Source organism: Falco cherrug, chromosome 6, assembly GCF_023634085.1.
Source record: "Falco cherrug isolate bFalChe1 chromosome 6, bFalChe1.pri, whole genome shotgun sequence".
Classification (NCBI taxonomy): Eukaryota; Metazoa; Chordata; class Aves; order Falconiformes; family Falconidae; genus Falco; species Falco cherrug.
Window position 1 is genome coordinate 88,132,110 of NC_073702.1, and position 16,158 is coordinate 88,148,267.

At 47.1% G+C, this 16,158-nt stretch overlaps 1 long non-coding RNA gene across 1 annotated transcript in view; it reads left to right on the forward strand.

The window, feature by feature from the left end:
* The window catches only part of LOC114015833 (uncharacterized), a 75,812-nt gene that overhangs the window by 56,558 nt on the left and 3,096 nt on the right, over positions 1–16,158 (forward strand). Inside the window, exon 10 of the long non-coding RNA XR_008732915.1 lies at positions 12,683–15,375. This is a non-coding gene — a long non-coding RNA (uncharacterized LOC114015833). The remainder of the gene's footprint in view (positions 1–12,682; positions 15,376–16,158) is intronic.

Consider the following 16,158-nt stretch of genomic DNA (forward strand, 5'->3'; position numbering starts at 1 on the left):
TTAAAAATGAATCATTGAATCATCATTTGCTAATACTCCTATCTCCTAAATGCTTCTATCACATCATTTAAGCATTCAGATAGATCCTAAGAAACCTTCTTAGGTTCTAAGTCTTCTGAATCAGTCTCCTGCCAAAAAAACCCTGAAGTGTGTTTTCTGGCTGTAGTTAGTGTTAAGTTGCTTCCCGGGGCTGCTAAGCCTTGATGACTGTCTTCCAGGTAAAGCAGAAAGAGATTGCCTTCTCCTGCCAAAAGGGGTAGAACATGTTTGTCCTGATTTCTGCTGGTGATTGTTAGTGTGCTGCCTGGAGCAGCTGGTACCTTGCTCTGGAGAATTTGCTTCAAGAAAAGAAGCAGGACAATGGGGGTGGGAGGGGGGGGGAAATAATGAGAAAAATGAAAAATGAGATGAATGAAAACCAGTACTTCTGAAAACTGGATGGGCATCTCTGGCTTCACTGTGTCACCTACCTAACACTGAGCTTGGTTTTCGCAGGGATAAATCCAAACCACCAAACAAGGCTGATACAAGCAAGTTGCAGCGACAGCAAGCAAGTTGCAGCGACAGCGGGGGTGAGCCCTCCAAGGCACCAGCTTTTGCCAAAGCCCAGCTCAGGCAGATGCTCCATGCTCTCTCTGCCCCAAAAAACAAAAAGAAGAGGTCACTTAAAATGTCTTTAAAAAAGAAAATGGAGAGGGGAAGCTTGTTAATTAGGGACCAAAGTTATCTGGGCGTCTCAGGGAACAGTGCGATGCTCTGTCCCTGGCTCCTCTGGTGCATGCCCACGGGTGCGGTGAGCTGCGGCATCTCCGCTGCGATTCTTCCTTCACCAGGGCAGCTCTCCTGGGCTCCTGCGGTGCAGGAAACTTTCCTTTTCCCCTCGATTCCTGGTATTTGAGGGCTTAATTTGTCAAGCCCTTGCTTTGGGGCAGGAGGAGAGTGCAGCCCTGTGAGAGTGATGTGGGATGCCTGCCCCTGCGGACAGGACCAGGGACGGAGCAGCGGGCAGTGTCCCAATGCTTTTCAGATGCCCTCATTGAATGAGAGAGGGGGGGGGGAAAAACCCAAAACGGGAGATGTCAGAAATGCCAACACTGAAGGAAAGAAAGAATGAAGGAAAAAGCACACACACATCTGCAGCTGATTTAACTGTATAAATAAATGGTAGGTTCCTTTGGCACTCCCAGCACAAATAACTGAAGTGTTGCATTTGGGTCCTAGGACACCAGTGAGCAAAAAATAAGAGATATGAGAGAGAGAAAGAGTGCGTGTGTATATACATATATATTCATGACATGCATATATTTGTCCCAAATCATGTGTTTATCTTTCCCTCCCCCCATGCAATTACAAATTTGTTAATGACCCTGTGACTGAAAGGAAAGCAGGGCAGGGAGGCCGGCCGGGGCCGTGCCTCAGACCGCGTGCGCGGGGAGCTGGGGGCTGCTGGGCTTGGAGTGGGGCCGGGGGTCTGGTTTTATTTAGGGCCACGCCTCGGCAGTTTTAAGACAACACAATGCAATTACCCCGACCACAAAATGTTCTGCGAGAGCCTGATGGTCCCCGATGCCACCAGGAAGCGGGGAGCTGCGCGTGGGCCAGCCCTGGCTGAAGCCCTCCCGGTGGGGCTGTCAGCAGCCATCCCCTTCCCCACAGCCCCTAGGTGCTAAGGTGAGCTTAACCCTGTGTATATCTGCCAGACCCGGGGATCCATCTCCCGTAACTACCTGTTTCTTGCCACTGGAGGTGTACAGCTGCGGATGGGCAAGATGGATACTGGCATCCGGAGCTTGAAAAATGTCCTTTCCTCCTCCTAAAAAAACCCTTGCCGACGCTGGGAACCTGCTGCCCGTATTCAGGCGAAGCTCCCTTGGCACTTTTTCGAAGGAGCAATGAAGACATCAAGCCTTATATGGATTCCATTATTACTTTGTTTTATTATGTTGTGTTTTATGAGGGACTCGAGGCCCCCAGGGAGCAGGAAGGCGCTACCATCTAAACCGGGGTGGGGAGCGGAGGAGGCACGTCGAGGCTGCCTGGTATCGGGGAATGATTTCATCCCGAGCCTTATTGTGGCAGGGAAACAATTCCTGTTTACCAACAGGCCTGCTATTGTGCTGCTGGTGCCAGAGGAAATCTGCGGCCGAGCAGGCTTGCACAATTGCCGGTGTGGTCCCCGCCAGAGTCCTTGGCTCGGCGAAGCTGGGACAGCAGGCAGGACTCAGCACGGCGCGCAGGGCTCAGCGAGGCAGCCCGAACCCGGCCACGCAGCCCCAGGCTGTTATTATTTTGTTGTTAGCATCGGGGAACTGGTCCAGGCTGAAATACCCCCTCCCCTAGTTGCTTCCCAACCCTGCTGCCTCATTTTGAGGGTCCCTGGGCATGGACGTGTGGCCAGCCCAGCCGTGGCACGGGCACTTGTGGGGCACAAGCAAGAGGAGCGTGAGCCATCATGTACCACCCTTCTCGTAACATTTTAAGCTGGACGCCATGTAGGTAACGTTAATACCAAACCAGAGAGGGATTTCTGGTTTAAGGTGGTAAGTGGTGGTAAAGGGTTTCAGTCTCCTCACCTCTTTTCACAGATTGTTTCATCCAGAATTTAGATCATCTGAATGCAAACCCCAGCATCTCGGGCTTCCTCTTCTTCCCTCTTCTTCTCATTTCACCCCATTCACTTTTAAAGTGGACATTCGATTCTAACCTGGGCACTAGGGATGGAGCCGCCTTGCGGGGATGTAAAGCAAGATGATGCTAATCCTGCCGGTGCTAATCCAGGCGAGGTGGCTCAGCAGTACCTGATCTGCCATTTGCACACCCAAGCTCTGCTGCCAGCATCGCTGAACTGCACCCCCAAACCCTCCAAGCCAGGTACGCCGTGTGTCCGCACAAGAAGCCTGCAGCTGGAGCCTCTCCACACAAGGGCACAGGGCCCAGGTCATCAGAGAAGGTCGGAGAGTCAATAAACTCCTGGGTGGCTTCACAGACCCCTTGCAGCCTAGCTACACGTTGGCTGTGGGGCCGTGGCAGCTCCTGAGCACTCCAGGCTGGGTTTTAAGAGGGCTGTAGGCCTAACGTTTAATATTGCAGATGTGTCCATGCTCAGGTGGCTGGAGCTCATGCAGCTACACGTGAGCTAACTTTAACTGAAGTGCTTTGGGTGCTGCCAGCAATGCAGATCCTGCCTAGAGCAAACTGTGGCAGTGATCTAGGACTGACCTGCATCTCAAGAGGGTTGCATTGCCCACCCTGAGCTCCCACAGCTGTATCTACCCATGCTAGAAGTTAGTGCAGATATGTCCCCGTTGTCCAGCAACATCCTCCAGCTCCTCCAGCACACAGAGCTGTTTGTTTTGCATCCGTCACCTTCCTCAGCCATCCCATCTCCCTCCCGTGGGGTGCAGCCCTTAGCGTTATCGTTACTGGTCCTGCCCCAGACATCAGCGCTGGAAGATGACAAATGACCTGCTCTTCCACGTCTCCTTTGGAAACTTGGAAACAGGGCTACAGACAAGTTCATCTGGGCTGTGGCAATACTAACCAACGCATCTCTCCGCAACCCCTGAGGGCTTCTCTGCATGCAAAGAGAATGGGACAACGCTGAGAGGATGAAACAGGCAAGAAGGCTTTTTGTTTACTTGCCGGTATGGTGTGCGGTCACCAAGCAGGGACCGGGAGGAACCTCCAAGCCTTGTCACTGTCTCTCCCTAAGGGCATTGAGCAGGGCGACACATGCTCCTGCAGCGTCCTGCCAGAACTTCTGCAAATGCTATGCCATGTGTGCACATGTGCAAGCTTGTGCTTTGTTTTGGGGTTGGGTTTTTGTCGGGGGTTTTTTCTGTCATAGGCTGCTGGCAGCTCTGGTACTATTCCCTCAGCCTGTTACGAGTGTACACTGAGCCATTCCCAGCCAGTTGGAGCTTTTCCACAAGATGGTACTCAGCCCAGTCTGTAATTGAAACAGGGCACGGATGCTCCTGGGGAAGGCAGACATCAGCCAAAAACCCAGGCCGTGATAGTCAGAGATATTTAATATACAAATAAGAAGTTGTTTCATAAATATCTTATAAAAACTGTAATTTACTTCCCAATATTTTAGCAGATTATCTTAATGCAAACAGCAGATGTATTTCAGAACAACGAGACAAATGTTTAGCAAAATTAAAGTTATTCATGTGCAGTCACACAGGGAATATTTGCATGATATTTTACTAATTGCTCCGAAATCTGACTTGTAGCAAATAAACAAACAGGGGGAAAAAATAAACCAGCAGGAAGATTAGCCCCAGGCCTCTCTTTTTAAGTTCTCCGAGTCTTTCTTCAACCACTCAACTTTTTTCTCTGGCAGCCTGGGGTTCTTCCCCAGTCCCCTCATTGCACTTCTCAGGCCCGTTACCCTTTCGCGGACTCTGGGATTTCCCCTGGTAAGCGGATTGCATCTGAAAGGGGTTTGATCTTCTTCTTCCCTTGGAGCCCAGGTGCCCTTCCTCAGTCTGCGATTCTGCCTGCTCCCCTTCCCTGTTGCCTGGCTGTGGCCAATGAGGCCAGTTGCCAATTGTCACATTTTCTGGAGCATTTGGGGGCCATATTTTGCTCTTTTACCTAGCTTAGAGGTTGCCCCAGGTAGGATGTAGCCATACAGAAAAGCCCAGCAGAAATGGAGTGGATGGCTTTTTAGTGGCCGGGCATTCAGACGTGGGTTCCTTTAACCTTCTCTTACGAGTTTCAAGTTACAGCAGTGAGAATCGAGTTGTAGTTGCTGATTGTTATGACATTATTTTATGTCAGGTCTATTTATTTGCCCTCCTGGAAAAGAGAATGTATTCTGAGACGTCAAAATATTTTGTTCGCCTTCATTTGATTGCAAGAGGAGCCTTAGGTGAGGTAAGAAAAATGTATGTTTATCAAAATTTTGGTGCGCAGTAGGTGGTTACATGTTTGTATATATTTCATTCTCCTAAATTGAAGGAACACAGAGGGTGCAAAAAAAATCAAGCAGTGGGAAGTTAGCAAAGGTCAGAATTAAAATTGGTATACTTGTATGGAAATCCCATTGACTGCAGGAGCAAGTGAGCTGCCGCACTGGGAAGAGAAGTCCCTGGCTTCCCACGACAGCTGCTTTTTGCCCAAGGTACTGGAGTATCTGGCAGCAGTGAGTGTCTCCTGTCATCATTCTGTCGGTCGCTGTAGGTGGGTAGGAAATGCATTTTTTTTACCTGCCTTCTACAAGCAAAGGGGAAATTTTTAAGCATCTGAGCCTTTAAGATCCCAAATCCCATTGTAAGTCACGTCCCTAGCACTGGAAATAGTCCCCGTTCCATGGTGGGTTCTGGAGTAGAGCCTGGGAGGTTTGGAGGGAATGTGTGCAGCCGCTCTTTGGGCATTCATAGCTTAGGCAGGTCAGTGGGGGCCACCAGAACTCAGGTGCTTGCTCGCTGGCGGTGCAGGTGCTGCGTTCTTCCAGTGCACACCAGGGCAGAGGGTTTCAGCCTGCAAAGTACATTGCTGGGCTTTGCTCAAGAGTCGCTGTCCCTAGGGGTGGGGGGAGCTATGGCTGCCATTCCCTGCAGTTTGTGCTGGGACAGCATCCCAGTTTGGTTGGGGCACCCATGGAGTCCTGGTTTTCAGCCTGACGTGGGCTGCACACCTCCTCTTAGCTCACACAACGTGCATTTGCAGGGTCCTGCTCTTCAGGCTGGCCAGCGTTTGCCTTTTGACTGGCATTTTCCTGGTGGTTGTAAAGTGCAGGGGGATGGGGATGCTGAACTAAATGCACAGGTAGGTGCTGAGAAGTCCCTAAACAGTAAGATCAGCCATAAATCCCGAATGGTCCTCTGAACTTTTGCTACAGTACTTCTGTCAGGCCAATTCTCCTCTAACCTGGTATGTTGGGGCTTTTTCACTTGGAACAACCAAGGTAATGCAACAGGCGATGGGTACTGTTATCTGACTACATAGGAAAAGCGGAGGGAAGAACAGGGCATCATTGTTATTCTTTTCTCTTTAAAAGAGGGGTTTCCATTTCTTAAGTTTACATTTTGAACTCACTGAAGTCTTTCCTTGGCCTCTCCCATCCGCAGGTCACCGCAGGAATATGTAAAAAGGAAATGTTTTATTTTAACAGTGTCGAACAAAGTACATGAAACACACCCTTGCCACTGCATAACATTCCTTAAGTTAAATCGCAGAACCAAGCATAACCTTTTTTTTTCCCCCCTTCGGTCTTTTATTTCATTGAAAAGAGCCTGAAGTATAATATTCTTTCAGGAAGCATAAATTGTATTGCTGGAAGTAATAGCGATCTCCTAAGCAAAATCCCGTAGGACTCATGCCACTCTGCTTTCTGAAAAGCTGCATTCAAGTACATCCAGCGTTGCCTCTTTCCCGGCGGGAATCCTGACCCCTGTGCTTGTGGTCCTGCCTGGGGAACCGTGGACGATGCCAGAGCAACTGGGTATTTTTTTGATTTAGGGTTTGCCTGGTGTTTTGCCCTTTACAGGCAGTCCTGGGTCTCGGGAGAAGCTGTCAGACCCCTCCCCAACTGTCCTCATTTGGGTCCCTCTTCTTGCCTTTCCATTCGCATGTGTAACTCCCGCAAATGTAAATAAAAGTTATGTACACGCACAGAGAGGTAAATAGATGCGTTTATCTTGGCTCAAGACAAGCAGCATCTCCCCAAGGAGCTACTTAGGAGGTTATGGAGAAGCCCACAGCAAAGTGCGGTGGGCTGTACCTTCCTGCATGTGTGTTGCAGAAATTATTGGCGTGTTGCTGATGTTTATGGTGAACAAATAGTTTATTTCTGGGCTCAGAAAGATTCCAGTGTAAATACTCAACTGGCAGCTAGCTGGATGTTTGCCACGTGAAGTTAAAAGGCCCGTGACCAATGGTGTCAGATTAACATTTCCAAGTTGGACAATGTACAAATGGTGTTCTTGGACTGGAATAGAAATAGATGAAAGTGGTCTACTGCAGTGCAAATAACAAACTGGCAACCAGCTGGTCATTGGAAAGAGAACATGCTATGGGAATATGTTTTGTGCAGAAATACTTTATTTTGGAGATAAGCATTAACAATAGGAAGATGAGGCTCGTTTAACAAGAACCATATGGTCTCATCCTGCTTTTATTTCACTCAATGGCAAAGACCTGATTGCCTTTTGTGGGTGCGGGATGGGGATTACCGATAGTAAATAAGGAGTACAATGAGTTGCCTGATCCACTGTTGCCTTTCCAAAGGTGTAAACACATTATTTTTAACTGATGTGTTGATATTTCAGGAGACAATAACTGAAAGGAAACAGAATTAGAGGTGCTTGTTGAAAAACAACTGCTTCCGACAAAATAAGCCAAGACAAAGATCTATTCAAGACAAAGTTATCAAACTGTGTGAAACCAAACCAGAAACATTTCCAAGCTGATAAGCAGAGAAGTAGTGGATGGGTTCATTTTAAAAAAAAACAAAAAAAACCAAAACAAAACTTCAGATTTTTGTGAGGAGGAAACAATAGCCTGTAAAAAGTATCTTACATGCAGATGGGGGAATAAGGCAGGGACTTTGCTGAGGTTTAAGTTGCTACACAATTTATTCTGTTAGCAATATAGTTAAAGATAATAGAATTTAGCATCATGGTTTCGGTATAGTCACAAAATTGATTTGTGCTACACTCACAAAAAAAAAAAAAAAAGCGCAAGCCAAGGGAGTTGCAGCCTCAGTGGAAAATCCAGTTTTGGGAACTTTTCAAGGATGTAAAACATCGTCTTGAATTGTTTACTTTTATGGGTAGGAAGTAAAAAAGTGAAGTAAGGGTGGAATTGGCATCCTTACCACAGTTGGAAGGTCGCAGTAAAACCAGTACAACTCAGCACTTCAAACTCATTTTTAAAAATTATTTTGGTTGTCTTTCTTTTTTTTACAAGTGGCTAAGGTTTGTTATTTTGGTCACAAAAAGGCAGCAAGATGGAAACTCTGTTCCTTATCAAGGAAAATCAAGGTCTGAACATGAAAAAATATGCCGTATGCCGAGGCTCGCGGCTGCCTTTGGGTGTAAGTACTGGGTCCCATTGATTTCCCATGGCTGAAGACAGTTTACAACAGCCAAGGTTATCAGAATTACGTTACGTTACATATGTAGGTACATCCTTTTACTGACTGCTGGGTTTTCTCCAGAGTTTATTTTTCCTCTCTTTTTGCTTTAAAATGTAACTAATAGGGGAAGCGGTGCAGGTTGGGGTGCATGGAGACTCAGGCGGTCAGGTTGCGTGTCTTGGTTCATCGCTGCTGCCAACTCAGAACAGCCCTTCCCCAGGACCCCGCTTCTCCCTTGCCTCTGCACAGATGGAAAAACAGACTTACACCACTTTTGTGGATTTTGGGGGGCCTCCAGTGCCCACCTCAACCTCTCCATCTGAGAAATGCTGAGTGCCCAACCCAGACGTCTGTAATTTGGGGAACTGAGAGCGACCCCACGCTAGCTGGTTGTGCTTGTGATGGAAATACATGCCAAGTGTGGTCCTCGTCCAAAGCTCCTGGAAATGTCTGGAGGTTTCTGCCACATGACTCAGGTCAGGTTGTACACAGGTGAGCCCTGGTGGAACAGCACTTTGGATGCCAACACTTTCAGGAATCCGTTTTTCCAGGTTTCCAGCAATTCTCTAATAAAAAGGAATGAGAGGGGACTTAGGCTTGGCATCCGTTTATAGGAGCAGGATTAATTTGGCAATATTACCAATAAAGAAACAGCCATGCTCCCCTAAAGAGCGGGACTGTGCTGCCCCACCGTCCAGCTCCCCCAAAGCTGGGGAGAACCCTCTGGTTTCATCCTGCTTACTCCCTCACTTTGCTTCTCCCCAAGCAGCGGGGATAGCTGAAGGAGCCTGTCATCATTTTATTGCTGTTTCTAATAAACACATATGGTGATGCATATACCAAGAACAACAGCGAGTCGCTATTGTTCAGTGCACGGCCATATGTGGGCTGTCCAGCGGCTCGGCAGCTGCGTCGTGAGCGCTCAGGAATGTCGATAGCCCAGAGAGAAAGGAATGATTTTTAAGGGCTCTGAGCCTCACAAATAGTGCGTCTGCTTTACATACCACTGTTGCTAAAACAACTTCTGACCGTGGTGTGCCAAAAGCATAGATCAGGCGTTAGTCACCGCAGAAGTTTATAAGGTGATTAAATTTTTAGCAATTGCAATGCAGAAGCTGAGAAATTAGCCGAAACATGTTGAAGGGAGCTTTGCAAAACGAAAAAAAAAAACCCAAATATATATATATATATAAATGTTTTGTATGTGTGTACATACAGATGCATCTGTATGTGTGTATTTATACAGCTAGTATTTCTCTTTTTTTTTTAACACCAGAAACTCAGGCACTTGTACATCTAGTACTTCACATCATAAAAACTTTGACCCCAGCACTAATCCATATTTATTTTATCCCATTGTACAAGGGTGAAAGGCATGCGATTTACCAATAGTTTGTTCCCCATTAGCTACATTTCCCTCTGGTCTCATACGGCTCAGCTTGGGTTGGATGATGCATGCTTGAGCGATGCAGAGGCAGCCCAAACGCGGTGGTTGGGTTGCCTTGCGTACATATGTGTTCCTAGCACTCGTCTTTTCCTGATGCCGTATTTACACAGCAACCTGACTGAAAATGAACAGCCCATCTGCACATATTCCTTTTTCCATCAGCGTGTTTGGGGGGGAGAGAGAGAGACTGTGCTTGAGGGAAAAGAGAAATTAAACTTAAAAGCAGGCAATGTTTTTTCAATTTTGGACAAACACAAGCAGGCAACTGTATCTTTATTTAAGCACTTGAATAATCTGACTGACTTGTGTGTGTGTGAGATGCTGAGTACCTACTGTAAATAAGGGGAGAGAGAGAAAATTGTAAGGGATCAAAAAATCAACTACTTGCATATGTCTCCAAGCGTGGATATTAGAAGCCTGATTTAAATATCAAAGTGCAAATGGTTTTGGTCAGTGTTTCTAACACATGGCGGGAAGTCCTTGGGCTTGTACTCCTTTTGTACACAGACCCCTCGCACGCACCATCTTCACGGCACACAAATTACCTGTATAATGGGATGTGATGTGCGTAACCCGTAAAGCCCCAGGACGAACCGCATTCAGGCATTCTCAGAAACCATAGCCCAGCTCAGACTGCCAAAATCCACAACCATTTTTGCCTGGTAAACGAAACCACAAACATTTGCACTCTCAGATATCCCAGCAAAAAGTAAATATTCTATATGACGTACTTTTCAATATCGTAGCGCGCGCACACACACACAAAAAAAAGAGGGGAGGGAAAAGTTATTTTACTTCTATTTACTCCATCTTGGGCAGTTCTTTCCAATGAGTAAAGCCGAAATGCCCACGCCACCTTTCCTTGGAGTAACGAAGGGCCATATTTTCATGGATGTACATGGCATTCGGTTCCTCCAGGGAGCTGTGGCAGGACCTCAAAAAACCCTGGGCTGAGGCCTGATTTTCAGAGGTCCCCAGCATCCCCCGGATCCTCTTAACTTGTATGCAACATGCAGCTTGAGATTGCGCTCATCCCTCAGCTGAATCTTTGAAAACCTCATGATTTCTCAGCATGAGTCAGTGTTTTATGTAAGCCCAGCTCTCATTCCTCCGGAACGCTCCTGAGCTCGTAGCGCTTCGACACCCAAGCTCAGCTTCTTCATCCTTGCAGCTGACCACTCGGGTCTTCAACGGCAGCACAGCAGGCTCCCCGCGCTGCTCCAGGGGGCCGGCACCCTGGCACTGTGGGAACCGAGGCTGGAACAAAGTTGGGCTGGAGAAGGGACCTCCACTCCCAACGGGTGAGACCTTGGGCTTTCCTGTGACAGAAATGCCCATTGCCCATTCTGTCCGGCTGTTTCTTTGGGTTTTTTCCTGTTCCCTCCAGCAGCATCAGTGTTATCCATGCCCCTGCCAGAAAAAAAAAACATTTTTCCATTAAGAATGGTAATAAAGGAGGACGCTAATGTGATGGGTCCCACTTGCTGTTGGTCCTCTGCAGGCACCTGGGGTGGCAGCTTCAGTTCACACCCCTGGCGCCCTGCTGCACCCTGAAGTTGGGTGCCAAAACAGATTTGAGAGGTGGATTATTACACCATAATTATTTTTTTAACCATTCATAATTATTTTTTAACCATTACTTGCGAATGAACTGATGTATATAAAAGCAGATAAAGACAGTGAGAGAAAGTGAGAAGCTAAACCTCATTTTTAATTCCATTTCAGATGATTTTCCCTTGAGAGGTGGAAAATCTCAACCCATGATGCTTACTCTGACTGTTTCCCATGCCCATTTTTGGGAGGGAACTCCTTGCTGGAGGGATAAGCCCTTCACAACCTCTCGGCATCAGCACAGTTCTCCCATTCCCCCTGGAGCAGCCAGGAACCCTCCAGCCCCTCGCCAGCGGGATACCCATGTCGCTCACCCAGTCCCCACCACAGCCAGATAGGAGTCAGCAAGGTGCACTTACGTTCCTGATGCACAGATCCTTTATCGAAAATGCTTGATGATGTAGGAGAGTAAAGCGTGAGGAAACATTGTGGTGCTCGTTGCTGTGCAGTGGGAAGCGGGTGGGAGGGATGGAGAAGCTATGGAGAGGGCTGAGGCATCCCCAGTATTTTGTATGCAGCTAGTCGTACCCCAGCCTGGCTCTGCCTGCGGCTTGGAACATAGCCAAGGCATCCAAGACAATGAAACGGGTGGCCCAGAAGCACATTTTGGAGTATTTTTCAGGTACTGCTGGGTTTTCTTGTACAATTGGCTAGCCATTGGTCATGTGAGATCTGTAACTTAAATTTAGGCCCTAGGAAGAAAGATAGAAAAAAAAGATTTTTTAAAAAATATTGAACAATTTTCTAGAATGAATGTGATTTTTTTGTCCTACTGTCTTTAATCCCGTGGTTGTAAGTGTGTACAAATATATTTGCACTCCCCGTGTATCTAAGTGTGTACAAATACACTTGCACTCAAAGGCAGAAATGCCTCCTGGTGAGGTGATGAAGTAGTCTCTCACAAGAAATGTTTACAATATTTAGAAAAACCATGCAGGAACGTGAAGATCAAGCAAGGGGGAACACGTGCCAGTCCGTTCCACTACCCGACTTAGGTGCAGCTTGGTAACAGCAAAACAGCCTGCCATCTGATGCTGCGGGTGCTACGACCATGTGCTGGCACCGTGCAGACCTCAGGTATGGAAACTTTCTGACAGCAAAATGATGGGGTGTTTCTTATCCTCATTAGTGCATAAATTTTAAATATGTGTATGTAGGGTCACAGCCAAGTTTCATAATGGTCATGACTGTAGAATGCAAGGAACGTGCGCAACAGCATCAGGATTAATCTCTTCTTCCTTGGCCACCCAAGGAACAACCAGCACCTTTCCCAGGCTGAGGATGCTGGCACCTTCATTCCTCCAGGAAAGGGCTCTGTTTAAACGTTTCTTTTCCCCCAGCTGTATCAGTCGGCCTCATAAAAGATGTAAACTCTCCATCCATGTGTGGCTGGCCCGTGCTGGTAGGTAACACTGAAGTGCTGACAGCCTACCTTTTGCTTGCACGTTGGCCATGGTCTTTCCTGATGAATTTGGGTAAAATCCTTTGGCAGCTTGCTTTGCCTATGACCTTCTTTTGCTCTTCTTTCACTGCAGACCTCAAAAGCAATCCTCTCAGACGTCACTCTATATATTTCACTGGAAGTGAAAGAGAACAAAACAAATAAAGACACAACTAGGCTCTTCCTCCATGTTGGTACTTTCTTCAACCTTTCTACTGAGGATTTCCAACTGCATTTGTTGTCGTACAGTAAGGGCCCTGAATGAATTTATTGATGGTAGCTGGAAAAAAGGGGAAGAAAGGAATGAAATCCCTTGAGACAGAAGGTATGTCATGAACTTCCCCAAGTTATTTGCAAATGTTTCTGCCAGTATCAATAAATCCCTCAAATTTCAGGATAGGCTCCATTAATTACAGGATGGCATTATGTATTTAAAGGTTGTTGAAAGTTATATCTGCGATCAGTTATGTTTGAACTGCACGTTCACGTAAAATATTTGTTGTTTTAATACGTAGGCATGCACATGAGCAGCAATAGCATCCGTGGTGTTTTAATAGGCTTTTATTAGTTCGTACTCTCCTTGTAATCTTGTTTTACAGTATGTGCATTCAATGTGTTTGTGTCTATGCTCTTCATGCACACATCGCAGGATGCCAAAACATCCTTCTGCTTCCTTTTTTCCAACCACTTAGTCAGGCACTTGAACGCTTTCCAAATCTTGTTAAAAAACAGAAATAGTGCTATCACTTCTTTTTGTTGGAGTGCATGGAAAGGGATGGATGGAGAGGGCGATGGAAGGGTAGAGGAGGAAGCTGGATGGCTGGGAGGTGGGGGATCTTCATGGGTGAGCTCGGAAGAGCCTCGGTGCTGTGATGCCCTGACCTGATCTGGACTTACTGCTCGCTGTGAAATGCAGGGCTTTTGGGTCACTTGCTGGATGGAAAAGCACTGCAAAGATGCTCCTTGTACATTATCTCCAATTTAAAATGGTTATGAAGCAAAAATTCCCTGCCTCAAAATCACAAGCCATTTGTCTGAGCTGACATGGATTAGTTGTGTTTATATTTTAAACTATCCCCTGCTCTTTTTTTTTTCCCCCAGGAAAATGTCATGTAACGTTTAAATGGGGTTCTTTTCCCAAGTAAAATAGATTTAAAAAATCAACTTTATTTTATTCCCTATTTTTTCCGGAAGCTAAACTAACTAGACAGGCTCAACCTAGATTCAAGAAATGCTTCGAATGTGTGTTTCTGGTGAGTTAAAAATTGCTCCAGAGACTGTTCGAAGTGTTTCAGTCAGGTGCAGACCTGCTGGGTACCACTGGCATCATGTCGTGCTGGTGGTCCTGGGACACCCTGGTAGACGCAGTGGTTTACCTCTGTTTTCTGATTCAAATAAATGTTTACTGGTGTGCATCTCTTAGACAAGGAAGCATCAATTTTGGCTGGAGCCTGGAAGCTGTGCTGTAAAGGGGGGGAAAAAAAAAAGAGCAGTATTAATGAGTATTAATTAACTAGATGCTATGACCACAGGGAGTGGGAAAGGGTGTTTTCCCTTTGATTGCTCTTGTAGATGTGGCTTCTCTAATGTCTACAGGCGGTTGAGTTCATCCCATTGCCGCGGCAGGAGGTGGCCGTGGCTGCCTTGGTTCCCTGCCTCCATGAGGAGGTGACGTCCGTCCGGTCTGACCGCAGTCACCCAGTGGGTTTCAAAGCGTGCATTGATGCAGGCATGCGCCCACGTGCCCATACATACACGCAGAGCCTGGTGAGAAGCCAGCCCCTATAGCCTTCAGAAACACAGATACAAATAGTGTCGCCTCACTGCTGCGTGTGAGGAAGATGAGTGCAAGGCTCCCGCTGCCTCCCAAGGGGGGCTGGGATTTCAGATTCAGTCGAGGAGCTCACTAAGGTGTCATGACGCAGCCGTCGCTGGCTGTCTATGCTGCATCCCACACTGGTTCATGGTCAGCAGAAAAGCTGGTCAGATAGCATTTATCAGATTTTTTTCTTGGCGAGTGCCCCACAATCTGAGTAATGTATTTTACAGGGTTTTTTGCCCAGATGACAGGCTTAATAGTGTAATTATCAAAAGCAGTCCTTTGATGGGTCTCAGGAGAAAGTTTGAAGGCAAATGCCAGGTTTCTCAGCGGAGCAGCAGCACCAGCCACGTCCTGAGGAGCAGCCAGCCACGTGCCGAGACTTCTGCTCATAGCATCTCCTCGCAGCCATGGCCTCCATGAAACATCACAGCAGGGAAGAGCTGTCCAAACCCAGATAGGTAGCAGGAGTGTGTCTCCTCGGGGGGGGGCGGGGAAGTTGGTGGTGTGTCAGCCCACGAAGCCTTCTGCCCTGTTACTGGAGCGGGGTAAAAGAGCCACTCCACAGGAAGAAAGAAGCAGGTGAGGAGCTCCTATGGGATGCTCTGCCCTCCTGGGGACGGCAAGCCTCAGCTCTAGCCCTCGGGATGCAGAGGTGGTAAGAAACGGTGGCGTATTTTTCACTTTGTTGAGGGTATGGCTGGTTTGAGGTCATGGGTTGGGTCTTCTTGCTCCTCCAAAAGCAAAGGACATGGGTGAGCCTCCTGCTATCGGTCTGCGCTTGGTCAGCAAGGATGGAGGACAGGTTGTGCAGGCTCACATTAAACTACATTTTTCAAATAAGTGGTGTCTTTGTTTGTTTGTGGGTTTTTTTTCAGGAGAATGACCCTGTTTACTTCAAGGCTGATGCACTCTTGGAAGTAATAACGATGGTGGTGGGGAAAATACCTCTTTCATAAGAAAACATGGTATGTAAACACACAGCACAGCTCAGGCCACGTCTTCATTTCACCCATGAGAAGTTTGTGCAAGTGCAGAAAAGTCTGGGTTTTTCTCCTGCCCCCCAAAGAAACATAATCCAGAGTTTATATCGGATGGTTTATGGGAGTTTATTGGAATATCCAACAGGGTTCATGTAGTGTGTCATAAGGTAAAGCCTGTTCATTGGTGATTTACAAGCAGTGTGTGCCGGTGTTACTGTAATTTATAGACCACAGATGGTCAGGGGGTGCCCCTGCTGACTTGTAGCTGAATAAGAAGCTGAGCCCTGCATGTCATCTGCTGCGGGTACCTCCGGCTCACTTCCCCAAATTAGTGCTGATCAAGACCTACCTTCCCACCCGGAGGGTCCCGAGACCTCTGCCTTACAAGCGGGGGCTGTTTCAGTAGGGGAGAGGCTACAGATGATTAAGGCTGGGGGGGGAGGAAAAGCCAAGCCTATCGGAATGGCACCCAAGGAAAATTGCTTTTTACGATAATAACTTCCCTTCTCAAGGCTGGTACTTCACTTGATGGGTTTTTGTCACCTGTTAAATGGAGAAGGAAGAATGTCAATCCCTCCTTTCATACACGGGTCTAAGACAAACATCTCCTCTACAAAAATTTATATATATTCATAAATCTCCCTTGTAAAGACCTCTAGCATAGATCCTGTCTTTGTTCTCATCATTTTACCCTTTCAGGTAATTACTCTTTAACTGTATTTTACTACGACTTCCTTTCCGGCATCAAGTTTACCGATGTCTTTGCTT